Consider the following 15,838-nt stretch of genomic DNA (forward strand, 5'->3'; position numbering starts at 1 on the left):
ACATTAACATTTGGCAGTTCAGGGTTATCCCTCTCAGCAGCAGGAACAGGGGGGCTAGTTTCTCCCCAGTCTCTGAACTGTTCTCCTTGTTCCCACAGTTTTGTAAACAATGGACAGTCTCGTCCTATTATAACATCATGCACCAAGTTCTTTACCACCCCCACCTCTTGAGTAACAGTGCCACATGCTGAGGCGATAGACAACGTGATGAGCGGGTACTCTCTAGTGTCCCCGTGAATGCATACCACCCGTAAAGTTTTTCTTACCGGACCGATCTTCCCAATCACTCTAGGATGAACCAGGGTTACCATGCTTCCAGAGTCCAACAAAGCCCGGGCAGGGAGGTGGTTCACTTGGACTTCACACTCAAACTTTTCCTCATCCAGGTCGAGGTGTGTGGTGCACACTTTATGGGCACAAAAAGACCCCCTCCGAAGAACCCCGCATTCCATGGGCTCCTCTTGCAGTGGGCAGTGTGTCCGGGTATGACCCCAGGAATGACATCGCCAACATTGTACATCCCCTCCTCTCTGAACAGGAACAGAACGCTGAGGAGGTACCGGGAGTGACTCTTGGCCTTCCGGGGTGTTTGTCCCAGGGCTCCTTGGAACATCCTTTCGAAGGGCAGCAGTTGGTCGAACAGGCCGTGGCAGACTGGGCCCTATGCGCTTGGTAGGTCCGAGCAGGTCCTCCACCACTGTATATCGTTCCACCATCTCAACAAGGAGGTTTGCTGTTTTGGGGTCTCCATGGCTGACCCACCGTTGAAGGTCATCTGGCAGGGACCTCGGGTATCGGTCCAGCACGACCCGCTCCACAATTTGGGGGCCAGACAACACCTCAGGCTGCAGCCATTTTTTTACTAGTTGCACTAGGTCGTGCATTTGAGACCGGGGTGGCCGATCTGGATGATATTTCCATTGGTGTACACGTTGGGCCCGAACGGCCGTAGTCACCCCCAGACGAGCCAGAATTTCTGCCTTTAACTTTTGATAGTCTTTAGCATCATCTGGTGGCAGGTCAAAGTAGGCTTTTTGAGGATCTCCAGTGAGAAAAGGAGCAATGAGGCCGGCCCACTGGTCCTGAGACCATCCTTCTCTCTCCGCTGTCCTCTCAAATGTAGCAAGAAATGCCTCTACATCATCGCTCAGGGATAATTTCTGTAGAAAATGGCTTGCCCTCACAGTCACCTGGTTGCCAGGGGCAACAGCCGCTTGTTCCCGAACCTGAGACAGCTGCTGCACTGCTTCCTTTAAAGCCGTCACCTGAGCCTGCATAACCCCTTGCTGCGTCGCTTGCTGGGCCGCCAACAGGCGAGTATTTTCTTGCTGCAGAGCCAGCACCTCTTTGTGGTAAGTTTGTTGTGCCTCCAGCTGGGCTGCTAAGCGCTGATTAGCTTCCTCATTGCGAGTCTGCGCTTGCATGTTAGCCAAGGTCAGCTGTTTAATTAGCTCCTCCATTGCTTCAACTTTCAATGTTTGTGCAGCTTTAACCCAGGACATAAATTCAATGTACTGTCTCTTTAAATGTCAGTTCAATATAAAGTCCAATGCAAAAAGAAAAAAAGTTTTTTTTTTCTCTTCTTATGCCTGTTATTCTGTCCTGCCCGCATTCGAGCACCAGTGTAATGTTTGGGGGACCAGCTTGATCGCAGGACACAGGCTTTTTAAATCAAAACTAAGGTTTATTAAACTTAAATGGCTTAGCAGCAGCAAAAACAAAGGAAATAACAGTCTCACCGACTTGTACAGCTCAGAACTGCTATCGCAGTTAAATAGTCCTTGCAGGTAAGTCCTTCAGTAGCAGGCTTTCAGGCAACACACTGCCAAGTCCTTTCACAGCTTTTCATAGCTTCCACAGCTTTCCTTGTCCACCATTCACCATGCATAGACTCTCCTACACTCCTTCACTCTCACCTGCACTTCCTGTCTGCTTTAAACTACTTCCTTGGGCAGGTGCATTAACCCTTTCCGTTCCCTTAAAGGCACCACAGTCCAAACAGAGGGGAAATATAACGTCCTTCCAGGACCCAGCCATGGCGTCCTGTACAATATATATATATATATATATATATATATATATATATATATATATATATATACATACAAATAACACGCCCGACCTCATCTCTTCACCACACACAGCCACAATGGCAAAAAAATTCTTGTTGGGCAGTGTAGTAGTGCTCGGACGAACACACTTAGACCAACTTTTAATACTTCAAAGAATGTCAGGACAAATAGTCGGCCCTCACACATTTTCACTTCATCAAATCTGGCCCTCTTTAAAAAAAAGTTTGGACACCCCTGTCCTAAAGAGTGCAGGGAGGGAGGGCGGAGAGGTGTACTTCCTTCTGGCGCCGCAGAGCCCTGGGAGGAAGTGGGAGCTGGGTGCCTCCAAATGGGACATGTCAGGGGGTCACCGTCAATTAAAGCGGAAGTTCCATTTTTGAGTGGAACTCCGTTTTAATGCCTTTTAATGTATTAGAAAAAACACCACAAGACCAAAGACAAACTTGTCCATAGATAAACGTTTTTTACAATATACCGTTCTAGTGAAGTGTGTGACAACAGTAAGGCCCCTTTCACACATGCAAACTGTTTTTCATCCATCTGTTGACAGATGAAAAATGGACATCAATGCATCTCTATGGAAAAACAAATGTAAACGGATGATTATCCATTTACATCAGTTTACATCCACTTCCGTCAACATCCGTTTGTGGAATGGATCAAAGCTCTATTTTTGTTCTGTTAAAAAAGCGAAATGGATGAAAAACAGATGTAAACAGACGAACAGTCAATTTTTGCATCCGTTTTTTTCCTTGGTAGTGGATGTAAAAAAACAGTTGGAGAAACTGATAAGAAACTGATGAAAAACTGATGTAAACTTCATCTGATGGATTTTAATTGATTCTATATATGCTCCTTCACCTTGGAATTTTCATGAATGTAACCCATGTAATGCAATGTGATCACCGAGAGGGGATTTTGTTTTTTTTCTTGGAATTAGGACTGGTCAAACAGATTATACAACAGTGAACATTTCTGTACAAGTGTTAACTGTCTCCCTATCTTTAGCTTACCCTGATTACAGCTTTGCAATGGGTCACAAGTCACATTCCTGACTTTTGGTGAGCACATAAAATACAGACAGCTCTTGAGTGAGTGAGTGAGTGAGTGAGTAACTTGTATAGCGCTACAAATGCGAACTAAATAGCCTCAAGGCGCTTTTTGCATCCAGTGCCGTCCTGTGTCTTCAGAAGAGGTGGGTCTTACGTTTTTTTTGAAGGCCCGATGTTTTTCTTCCATGCGGATGTCTGTGGGTAGACCGTTCCATAGCCGTGGTCCCTGGGCTGCTAATCTTAGTTCTCCTTTAGATTTGTAGTGGGTCTTGGGATGTGGAGGAGGCTTTGGTTAGTTGACCGGAGGGCACGACTAGGGGTGTAGTGTTTTATTTTCTCGCATAGGTATTGAGCAGCGTTTCCTTGCGTGCATTTGTGAGTGAGGCAGAGGGTCTTGAATGTAACCAGATCATTCACGGATAGCCAATGGAGGGTCATCAGGGACGGGGTGATTGATTCCCAGGGTTTTTTACCCGTTACCAGTCTGGCTGCTGTGTTCTGGACGACTTGTAGACGCAAAATTTGGTATTTGGGGAGTCCGAGGTAGAGGGAGTTTGCGTAGTCGAGTCGGGAGTTGATGATTGTTCCAACTACTACTGCTGTGTCCTCTTCCGGGATGAAGGATATCCGGGATAATCGCTTATAAGGTCTTCTGACAGGGACTGCCTTTTCAGTTTGGTTTGATGAATCGTTTTGTAGAAGCCAAGATGTGAACCAATCTAAAGTTCAGCATGACACGGCATAGCATGTGGAGTGCTCATGTGATTGTATGTAAAACTTATTTTGAATGTTCTTTAACCTCTTTACCACCGCGCTATAGACAAAACACGTCTACAGCGCGGTCGAGTTGTTCTGGGAGGACGTCCCTGGGACGTCCTCCCAGAATTCTCCTCTCGCGCGCCCCCTGGGACGCGCTCCCGGAATCATCATCAAATGACGGAGCGATCACTTGTAAACAAGCCGGTTCCTCCCTCCCCTCTCTGTACCGATCGGTACAGTGTGAGAGGAGAGGGGGGGAGTGGAAGCAGCAGCAGCTGCTGTGGGCTGGTTCTGTGACAAATGCAGTCACAGATCCAGCCATCCATCCCTCCCTGTGCAATACTCTGCAATACCCCCAATACTCTGCAATACCACCAATACTCTGCAATACCCCCATACTCTGCAATACCACCAATACTCTGCAATACCACCAATACTCTGCAATACCACCAATACTCTGCAATACCACCAATACTCTGCAATACCCCCAATACTCTGCAGTACCCCCAATACTCTGCAATACCACCAATACTCTGCAATACCACCAATACTCTGCAATACCACCAATACTCTGCAATACCCCAATACTCTGCAATACTACCAATACTCCGCAATACCCCAATACTCTGCAATTCCCTGCAATGCTCCAATACCTTGCAATACGTCGCCTATGGGGATTTTTAAGTAGCGAAGTTCAGCGCCATTCCACGAGCGTGTGCAATTTTGAAGGGTGACATGTTGGGTATCTATTTACTCGGCGTAACTTCATTTTTCATATTATGCAAAAACATTGGGCTAACTTTACTGTTTTTCTTTTTTTTTTAAGCACAAAACTGTTTTTTTTTTTAAAACAAGCTTTCAAAAAATTGCTGCGAAAATACTGTGCGAGATACAAAGTTGTAATGGCTGCCATTGTATTCTCGAGGGTCTTTGCTAAAAAAACATATATAATGTTTTGGGTTTCTAGGTAATTTTCTAGCAAATAAATGATGATTTTTACATGTAGGAGAGAAATGTCAGAATTGGCCTGGGTGCTCCAGAACGCCTGATGGTGCTTCCTGCATGTTGGGCCTCTGTATGTGGCCACGCTGTGTAAAAGTCTCACACATGTGGTATCGCCATACTCAGGAGTAATAGCAGAATGTGTTTTGGGGTTTAATTTGTGGTATGCATATGCTGTGTATGAGAAATAACCTGCTAATATGACAGAAACGAGAATTTTTTTTTATTTTTACAGAATTTTCAGTGTTTTTTCTTTTATAGCGCAAAAAATAAAAAACCCAGAGGTGATCAAATACTACCAAAATAAAGCTCTATTTGTGGGAAAAAAAGGACAAAAATTTCAGATGGGCACAATGTTGTATGACTAAGTAATTGTCATTCAAATTGTGAGAGCACCGAAAGCTGAAAATTGGTCTGGTTAGGAAGGGGGTTTAAGTGCCCAGTGGTCAAGTGGTTAATGTAGATTCTGTTTAATAGAAGTGCAAATTTCCCTTTGTCTTTTTAACACAGCTATGCAAATAATTCCTAAATCCTTATTTGATGATTTATTAAAGACACCCATGTTGTATGAAAGACTTTCATACAGCAGTGTCTTTGTGGCTGCCGTTTCTTCTTAGTTGGATGTAGTGGAATGTCATTTTTGATGCAGAGTCCATGAAGTCGGCTTTGATAGACACAACAGGTATCTCATTATTCTTTATCCATTTACACAACTTGTCTGTGGTGATCCTATTCTCCATATGCTCCATTTTTCATTTTTCAGCGTTGAAATATTCATCTAGTAATACATTACTATTTTATCTGTCATTACAACTTTTTCTTTGACTTGCTTTTTCGTGGTCTGTGCCGCGGATTACCTGAGTTAATATTTACTTTTTATCTGTAATTGCTAGAGTTCCTGCTGCTAATTCTAAACCAAAGACATTATCAAGGCAGGTTATCATTAGAGAAAAGGTTTGTAAACATATTTAACATCAGGTTACATTACAGTTAGAAGGAACAGTAGAAAGAGATCCAGAAAACTGGTAGCAAAACAAGGCATCCTAAGCCCTAGGCCTGTTGTGTGCTATAATCCCATCTGTGCGCTACATAGCACCAGCAAGTCTGTGGCTCTGAATGCAGATTCATTTTTCAGTGTGCCATTATATAATCGTCTATGAAAGTAATGTGTGTCTATAAAATTGAGCTCAAAACAAACAACTCTACTATCTGTCATTTCATACGGTTCCAAATTCCTAAATATTTCTACACGTTGGTCAAGAGGACATTAAAAGCACCTATAATTCTCTAACTGAATAGATAAAAAGGTGTTCTAAATGCTGGACTATGCAGTGTATACAGATGATACCTGGTTTTAACGTTCTACAGTTCTATGTTACTCTTTGTTTCATGTATTTTGCAGACTGAATCTGAATGGGAGGGACTGGTTCATTATAATTAGATGGTGCGATTTTCAGTGTTCTAATGAGAAAAGTTACAGTACCTGCATCCATTTACAAGTACCGTATATACTTTGAGTATAAGCCGACCCAAATATAAGCCGAGGTACCTAATTTTACCACAAAAAAACGGAGAAAACGTATTGACTCGAGTATAAGCCTAGGGTGTCCATCTGCATGCCTCACTGTGTCTCACTTTGCTTCACTGTGTCCATGCCTCACTGTGCCCATGCCTCACTCTGCCCATGCCTCACTGTGTCCATGACTAGACTGACGTTTAACATGGGAATCTATGGAAGGGGTGCCCCAGCCGTAGGTCCCCCAGACAACAAACTTGTAGAGAAGAAATCGGGCTACATGTGTACCAAGTAAGTTCCGGGTCCAGGGGACATACGACCGGCCGGTACCGGGTCCCTAAAATCACCAGAGAAATTACAGTTTAACATAGGAGTCTATGGAAGGGGTGCCCGGATTTGAAAAATCGGTGCTCCCCGGCCGTAGGTTCCTCGGACAACAAACTGTGCACTCTTGTAGAAGAAGAGTGGGGCTATATGTGTGCCAAGATTGGGGTCCAGGGGACCTACAGCCCACCAGTACCGGGTCCCCAAAGTCCAGGAGATCAGGCACAAAAAAGGGACTCAAGTATAAGCCGAGGGGGGCATTTTCAGCACAAAAAAATGTGCTGAAAAACTTGGCTTATACTCGAGTATATAAGGTATATATCCCTTGGGAAGAATCTCATCAAAACTGATATTTCAATTAGAGGGGATGTCTACAATTTTAAATGTATGAGTGCAGACTTCTTGGAAAATCAGCGAGCCAATCACACAACTATGAAATTACATTTCTGGGGGCAATTTCCTGACCAGTGATGAACAGAATGCCTCCAGGTTGGCATATTGCATTGAATTTTACAGATAATTACAGCGGCTGCAGATTGAAAAGTAAGGTCATTTTTAATGACAACGTGGCTTGTGTAGCAATTTCATATGTTACATAGTTGCATAGTTAGTCAATTTGGAAAATAACAAAAGTCTATCTACTTAAACCAATAAAAAAATAAACAGAATAAATAAATAGAAAACCCTATTTTCTCCAGACATGCCCCCTTGTCCTTTGTGATGACACTGCACTAATTTCACTATATGGACCACTTATGTATTTATACATGGTGGACATATCCCCCTTATTAGCCTTGTATCAAATTCAGTTCCTCTAATCTTTTCTTGGAGCTCCTTCATACCTCTCATCAGTTTGGTTGACCTCTGAATTTTCTCCAGTTCATATTTCATATGAAGTCTTACTAATGCTTTGTACAGGAACAAAATAATGTCTCCCTCTCTGGAGTCCATATCTATTTTAATATAAGAAGGGATTTTGCTAGTTTTATAAAATGCAGGTTGGAATTGCATGCTATTATTAAGTCTATGATCTACCAGAATACCCAGATCCTTCTTGATTATTGACTTTACCAGTTGTTCTCCTCCTAAAATGATTGATGTAAGCACATTTTTAGCCCCAAGTGTATAAGCGCTTAGGTGCAGTCCATGAACTGTATTTGGCGCTTTACAAATAATAAAATAAAATAAAATAAGTTTACACTTATCAACATTAAAGTGGTTGTAAACCTAGTTACACCACTTTTACCTACAGGTAAGCCTGTAGGTACTGGAAATATCTCCTAAACTTGCACGGTTTAGGAGATATTTACCCTGTACGCTTGCGCTGATGTCATCGGCGCATGCACACTGAAGAAGCGTCATGATCGTGGCATATCTAATGGGCCCGCGCCGTGACTGGTGGCTCCCACGCGCATTCGCGGGAGTGACGTCACGCGTCTCCGGACAGTCAAAGAACCGGAGTCCACGGCCCTGGAAGGAAGAGGGCTGAAGGTGGATGCGGTCGCCAGCGGGGACATTGAGGGCTTTGTTTGCAGGTAACTGCAACATAATGGGCTAGTATGCAATGCATACTAGCCCATTATGCTTTTTCTTTGCAGGAAAAAAAAAAGAGGAAGTAAAAACCATCATGGTTTACTTCCTCTTTAACCACTTAAGGACTGGAAAAATTTGCCCCCTTAATGACCAGGCCATTTTTTGCGATACAGCGCTGTGTCGCTTTAACTGACAATTGCGTGGTCTTGCGATGCTGTACATAAACATACTTGATGTGCTTTTTCCCCCCACAAATAGAGCTTCCTTTTGGTGGTATTTGACCACCTCTGCGGTCTTTATTTTTTGCGCTATAAACAAAGAGCGACAATTTAAAAAAAAAAAACAATTTATTTTACCTTTTGCTATAATACATATCCCCCCCAAAAAAAATATATATAAAATAACAAATGTATTCATCAGTTTAGGCCGATGTATATTCTTCCACATATTTTTGGTAAAAAAAATCGCAATAGACATATATTGATTGGTTTGCACAAAAAGTTTGCGCATCTACAAACTATGGGATAGATTTAGGAACTTTTATTTTTTATTGTTTTTAATGGTAATAGTCGCAAACTGTGATATTTAGCAGGACTGTGACATTGTGGCGGACAAATCTGACCCCAAATGACACTTTTTGGGAACCAGTGACATTATTACATTGATTACATTGATCATTAACCTGCCTGGCGGTATTCCCGAGTCTGACTCGGGGTTAGATTTTCCTGCTGCGAGAGGTAACCCCGAGTCAGACTCGGGCTTGCCTCGCTAGATCCACAGGCATGGTTTACTTACCTTGTCCCTGGATCCAGCGATGCCACCGCGCTGTGTGAGCGAGCGGGACCTCGCTCGATTCACACAGCGTCCTCCTGTGCCGCCGTTCCCTGCGACGTTACGACACACGGGGACGGAGAACGGCGCCGAATTCAAAAAGGTAAACAAACACTATACATACAGTATACTGTAATCTTATAGATTACAGTACTGTATGTAAAAAATACACACCCCTTGTCCCTAGTGGTCTGCCCAGTGTCCTGCATGTACTTTTATATAATAAAAACGTTTCTTTCTCCCTGCAAACTGTAGATTGTCCATAGCAACCAAAAGTGTCCCTTTATGTCAAAAATAGTTTTAGATCAGCTAAAAAAACAGCGATAATAAGTTATAATCACTTGCAGAATTGTGCGATAGCGATTTGTGGGGAAATTCGTCATAAAAAAAAAAAAAAATGACAGCAACAATTCTGCAACTGAGAAAATTTCAGTGATTTTGATTTGATTACATTATTGAATAATTTTTATTATAATTATATTATTATTTGTTATAATTATTTATAATTATTTATTATATTATAATTTATAATTTTGTTTTTAAAAAAATGTCATACCCGGGATGCCTATTAGAATCTTGTTTGGTCAGATTTAAGTGAGTTATTTCTAAAAATTACAGACCTACAATATAAAACGCCAAATTTCCTTGCAAATAATGGTACCGCTTTCAGCATGTTTTTTCTGAAAGAATCATACCGCCAGGGAGGTTAAATTGCACTGATCAATGTAAAAATTACACTGGCAGGGAAGGGGTTAATGCTAGGTGGCGATTAAGGGGTTAACTGTTTTCCCTAGGTGTGTTCTAACTGTAGGGGGGGTGGGCTGCTTGGGACATGACAGAGATCACTGTTCCTGATGAATGAGAATAGTAGATCTCTGTCATGTCATCTGTTAGAATGGGGATCCGCCTTGTTTACAAAGGCAGATCCCCATTCTGCCTCTGTACTAGGCGATCGTGGGTCGCCGGCGGACATCGAGTCCGCCCCACCCACGGGGCATGCTCCCGCAGCTCTCACACCCACAACTGCGCCTGTGCATTTAAACAGTGCATTGAAGCGGAACTACATTGCATCTGAGCACCACAAACCAAAAAATGGTATTTAATTCATTTTTAATATTCAAATCAAATTCACCCATCCATGCATGTCTCTATGCTTTATTTTGCAGAGAAATCACTTTGAAAAATACCACTAGCATTTCTGGCTGTGGCCACCTTGAGTAAGAATAGATTATTCATGTAGCATTTGCTTCCAGAAATCCATCTGCCCTTAGCTTTGGCATGCAGGCAGAAGGATGTGTTCGGCTGAGAAAACCCCTCCTCCCCTCCTGAAGACTCCTTGGATGTGTGACATAATTTGCCTAGGCCAGAAACCAGGATGCAACTGAAGAAATTTAGAAAAATAAGTTGAAAACAAGTAACTACAATATACCTTCCTATCTATTTACTAATGCTCGCAGCATAAGGATTAAAGTAAAGATCCACTTTAAGATCTTATTTTATATTGGAGACATTCTGTAAGAACTTTCATTCACTACAGAGCTTGGTGCTATCTGCAAACACAGACATGGTAAACGCAAACTCGACATCATTTATAAATAGATTAAAAAGTTTTCCCAACACTGAACCTTGGGGTACACCACTAATAATCTTAGACTGTTTAGAATATGAATCATTAATCACTACTATCTAAATGTGGTCTTTTAGCCAATTTTCTATCAATTTACAAATTAACCACTTCCCGACCAGCTCACATACATATACGGTGGCAGGTTGGCTCTCCTGCACAAATCGTCTAATATTTACGTGTGGCTCCTTTAAGAGCCATAGCAGGCACGTGATCATCGCCGTGCAATCGCGGGCATTAGAGCCAGAATGGAGATTTGTGTGTGTAAACACACAAATCCTCGTTCTGACAGGATAGAAGATACAGATCTGCTGTTTGTAGTAATTGCGAACAGCGATATGTCTCCCCCCTCAGTCAGTCCTATCCCCCCACAGTTAGAAACACTAATGAGGGAACACATTTAATCCCTTGAGCTTCCCCTAGTGTTAACCCCTTCCCTGCCAGTGACATTTAAACAGTAATCAGTGCATTTTATAGTATTGATCGTTGTATAAATGTCAATGATCCCAAAAAAGCGTCAAAAGTATCCGATCTGTCCTCCGCATTGTCGCATTCCTGCTAAAAAATCACAGATCACCGCCATTACTAGAAAAAAAAATTATAATAAAAATGCCATAAATCCCCTATTTTGTAGACGCAATAACTAATATACACTTATTGGGATTTTTTGTAGAATACATATTGGCCTAAACTGATGAATTTTTTTTTTAAATGGTGATCAAATACCACCAAAAGAAAGCTCTATTTGTGGGAAAAAATTGTGTCAATTTTGTTTGGGTATACAGTCGCACGACCGCGCAATTGTCAGTTAAAGTGACGCAGTGCCATATTGCAAACAATGGCCTGGTCATCAAGGGGGCAAATCCTTCCAGGGCTGAAGTGGTTCATTTTCAAAGCCTGTAGACTTTAAGTTACATATTAGCTGTGTGTGGGGAACTGTGGCAAATGTGGCAAAGGCTTTTGCAAAGACCAAGTATACTAAATCCACAGTCATTCCTTTGTCTAACCTTTGCTTTGCAGATTTGGTTGACAACATCTGTCTTTTGTGAATCCATGCTGTCTACTGCTTAAAGTGGATGTAAACCCGATATTTTTTAATTAAGGCTTGCACCTTGTACAGTATAGGATTTCATGTCATCTGTGCCCAGTCTTGCCACGAAGAGTTAATCCAGCTCTGAGCAATCCTCTTTTCAGTGAGAAAACTGACACACAGAGAACTAGGAATCAGTTGTTCCCCCTTGCTCTGAGTGACAGGCGATTTACATATTTCATGCATGAGAGAGACATTCTGTGTACTTCAGATCCCCTCCTCCTTTCTTCTCCAGCTCTCCCATGATTGGCTGCTCCACACCTCAGCATGATTGGGCATTATGAAGTTATGTGGTGACTTTTCTGGGTTTTGACTGGATGTTAGTGATCATAGCAGAAATTCAGCATAAGATATACACAGGAGAAAATGCATGTTGACAAGAGGATTGTAAAGGTGGGTTGGGAGTCTGCTGACATCACGACTTTACCTGCGAGCTTCGGACAACAGAACCACCCACAGAATCTGCAGTATTTCGGATCTCATAACAGACAGAGGTGAGACATTTAACAGGTAAGGATACCTGCAGGAGGCATGTATATCCTTATAGATCAGCACTATGGATGTCATTTAGAAAGGATGAGAGTGGGTTTACATCCACTTTAAAGTATGGTTTTGTTTGTAGCAAAAACTTTTGTGTGGTCCTTTATTAAATTCTCAAGTATCTTTCAGATTATGGAAGTTAAAATAACCGGTCTGTATTTACTAGGTAAAGACTTTTACCCCCTTTCAAATATAGGCACTGAATTGGTCTTGTTCAAATCTTGTGCCACCAAGCCAATCATTAACTACTAGCCGACCAGCCACCGTCATTATACGGCGGCAGGTCGGCTCTCCTAGGCGAGAGCCCGTAGCTATACGTCCTCTCTTTTAGCCGCCACTAGGGGGCGCGTGCGCGCCGCTGGAGGCGCGCGCGCGCCCCCCCCCCCCGACTCCCGTGCGTGTGCCCGGCGGGCGCGATCGCCGCCGGGCACATGCGATCGCTCGGTACAGAGCAGGGAACGGGAGCTGTGTGTGTAAACACACAGCTCCCGGTCCTGTCAGCGGGGGAAATGCTGATCTTCCGTTCATACAATATATGAACCGAGGATCAGTGTTTCCCCTAGTGAGGCCACCCCCCCACAGTAAGAACACACAGAGGGAACATACTTAACCCCTTCCCCGCCCCCTAGTGTTAACCCCTTCCCTGCCAGTGGCATTTTTATAGTAATCCAATGCATTTTTATAGCACTGATCGCTATAAAAATGCCAATGGCCCCAAAAATGTGTCAAAAGTGTCCGAAGTGTCCGCCATAATGTCGCAGTACCGAAAAAAAATCGCTGATCGCCGCCATTACTAGTAAAAAAAATATATTAAGAAAAATTACATAAAAATACCCCCTATTTTGTAAACGCTATAACTTTTGCGCAAACCAATCAATAAACGCTTATTGCGATTTTTTTTACGAAAAATAGGTAGAAGAATACGTATCGGCCTAAACTGAGGAAAAAAAATGTTTTTTTATATATTTTTGGGGGATATTTATTACAGCAAAAAGTAAAAAATATTTTTTTTTTCAAAATTGTCGCTCTATTTTTGTTTATAGCGCAAAAAATAAAAACCGCAGAGGTGATCAAATACCACCAAAAGAAAGCTCTATTTGTGGGAAAAAAAGGACGCCAATTTTGTTTGGGAGCCACGTCGCACGACCGCGCAATTGTCAGTTAAAGCGACGCAGTCCAGAATCACAAAAAGTACTCTGGTCTTTGGGCAGCAATATGGTCCGGGGGGTAAGTGGTTAAGGAGTCTCTAAAAATTGTTAACAATGGCTTTGAAATAACAGAGCTATTTGAGGACAAATGGGCACATGCCATGTGGTTCTAAAGGGAACTGTACTTTGTTATCCTTCATTTGACACTTATTGTGGACTTTTCTTTACCTCTAATAAAAGATTCCCTAAACAATAAAAAAAGGGACATCCCTCCCTCATCTTAGAGGGGCAGAGTGGCTTCTCCCACCCTCATCTTTGGCATAAAGTCTTCTCTGACATTGCCACACTATTTGATGTTAATAATGAGAAGGGGGGGAAAAAAAGGGGGTAACCAAAAGGACCCCGGGGCTTTTGAACGGTGCAAATAGATAATCAGACAAAATTTGATTATAAAATTAGAAAATATAATTTATTACACAAATAATTAATATGCCATAAATACGATAAATTTGAAATACATCTCGATTAAATACGTGATATCAAGACGAAGCATTGTTTAAGTCAGCTCTACATGTTTCACTCCGACGAGTTTCTTCAGGAGCTTTCAGACATACAATGCTAAATATCAAAAGAAAAAACAACAAGACATATAATTAAATGACTGTTGAAAACAATCATTTATATATCAATACATTTTGGTAAATAATGTCAAAAAAGGGGAAAAGAAAAATATTGATCATGAATACATCAGTTATTGTAGATAATGCATGCTCAAGGATCTCAACTACATATAAACAGGGGCCAAAAGTAAAAACAATAATATTTACTTACCAAAAAGGTAAAACAGCAAAAGACAGCAGACCATACAGGAAGGAACCAGAGTCATCAGGGAAAACAGAATAGTTCAGGAGAGCCACAGCGGGATTTTAAGCCATTAATAGAATTAATCTGAAAAATCAGGAAAGCACATGTGGAAACACATATGCAAACTACTCTCAGTTGTATTATGCAACAGTGGGTAAAGAGAATATACACTCCAAAAACTTGTTATAATGAACAATATATGTAATATATATACCTGTCAATAGTAAGCAAAAATGCCTATTGTCAGTAGAAACAGTCTAATGTTTGCCATAGATATGGATTGAAAGATGATAAAGGGGAAGGAAGACACTCTCACATCCCCTCAAATAACCTGATCAAAAAGCGGCATCCGCTCTGTTAAGAAAAAAGGGGAGAAATAAAAAAGTATATTATAAGTAAATAGGGATAGTTCAGTGCCAAAAAATGCACAGAACAAACAAATCCCTAATGCTCACAGTGTGTAAGCACAAAGCCAAAAAGCTTGTAAGGTAAATACCTGATTAGGACAAAGTCCAAAGATGAAAAGGCAGAGCCACCTAGATAGCTGTGCATACAGCAGCCTTTCCTTGCATTAATTAGGTCTGGTCTCAGCTGGAGCGCCTAACACAGCGCTTGGGCTTTAAATCTGCCACCACGGCGATGATTGACCAATCAAAGCGCCGCAGTGCAGACACATGACCTGGGCGTCAGCAGAAGGAAAATAATCCACCCAGCTGACAAGCTCAGCTGATCCCAATGTAGCCAAAAGTAATGACAGCACACATGAGACCAAGGAAAAGGTCTCTGTGGGTGGTCCAAAAACGATCGGCGCCATTTTGGAGGCTGGAAAGGTTTCCAGTACAAGATAGCTGGAAGGCAAATGGAATAGACAGCGCAGCAGCGCTGAAAAAACACACAAAACTCAAGCTAGGAATGGATGTGCTGGCGTAAATGGTCTAAAAGAAAGGGACCTGAGGGGAAACAATAATGAAAGGGGAGTGATAAACCCTCTTAACCCCTGCAGCTCCCTACGTGTCCGTATGGCTCTCCTGAATCCATCCTGCGCCCAGAGGCATAAGGGAAAAACATTCCTTGGTGTGCCGTCATTATGAATAGAAGTAATACAATGAAAATAAAAATAAATATAAATAATAAAACAGTATGATATAGTGTTACTACTTGAAAGTAGAAAAAGCAAGGTGTTTTGACATATAGTGTTCTTAATTAATATTTGTAAATAGCACTCTGTTTTATGAGATCCATGAGCAAGCAGATCCAACAATCATTAAACACAAAGTTTTATTTGGAGAGACAATCCATACATAATTGCATAAGAAGTTACAGTATGATAAACATACAGTGATTATTGCATCTGGAAATATCCTAAGTGATTTTTGGATTTCAATAAAAAGAAAAAGAAAAAGAAAAACAGAAAACAAAAAACAAAATAAATAAAATGAAAATAAAATAAAATAAAATAAAAATGAAAATAAAAATAAAATAA

At 41.6% G+C, this 15,838-nt stretch overlaps 1 long non-coding RNA gene across 1 annotated transcript; it reads right to left on the reverse strand.

Moving 5' to 3' along the window:
• Positions 1-14,079: 14,079 nt before the first annotated feature.
• Positions 14,080-15,114, reverse strand: LOC120935840. The gene is made up of 4 exons (XR_005748530.1): positions 14,852-15,114; positions 14,570-14,709; positions 14,323-14,439; positions 14,080-14,109 (listed from the first exon to the last, which is right to left on the reverse strand). It is a non-coding gene; the product is annotated as an uncharacterized LOC120935840 (long non-coding RNA).
• Between the last annotated feature and the right edge of the window lie 724 nt (positions 15,115-15,838).

This window comes from Rana temporaria, chromosome 1 (assembly GCF_905171775.1).
Source record: "Rana temporaria chromosome 1, aRanTem1.1, whole genome shotgun sequence".
Taxonomy (NCBI): Eukaryota; Metazoa; Chordata; class Amphibia; order Anura; family Ranidae; genus Rana; species Rana temporaria.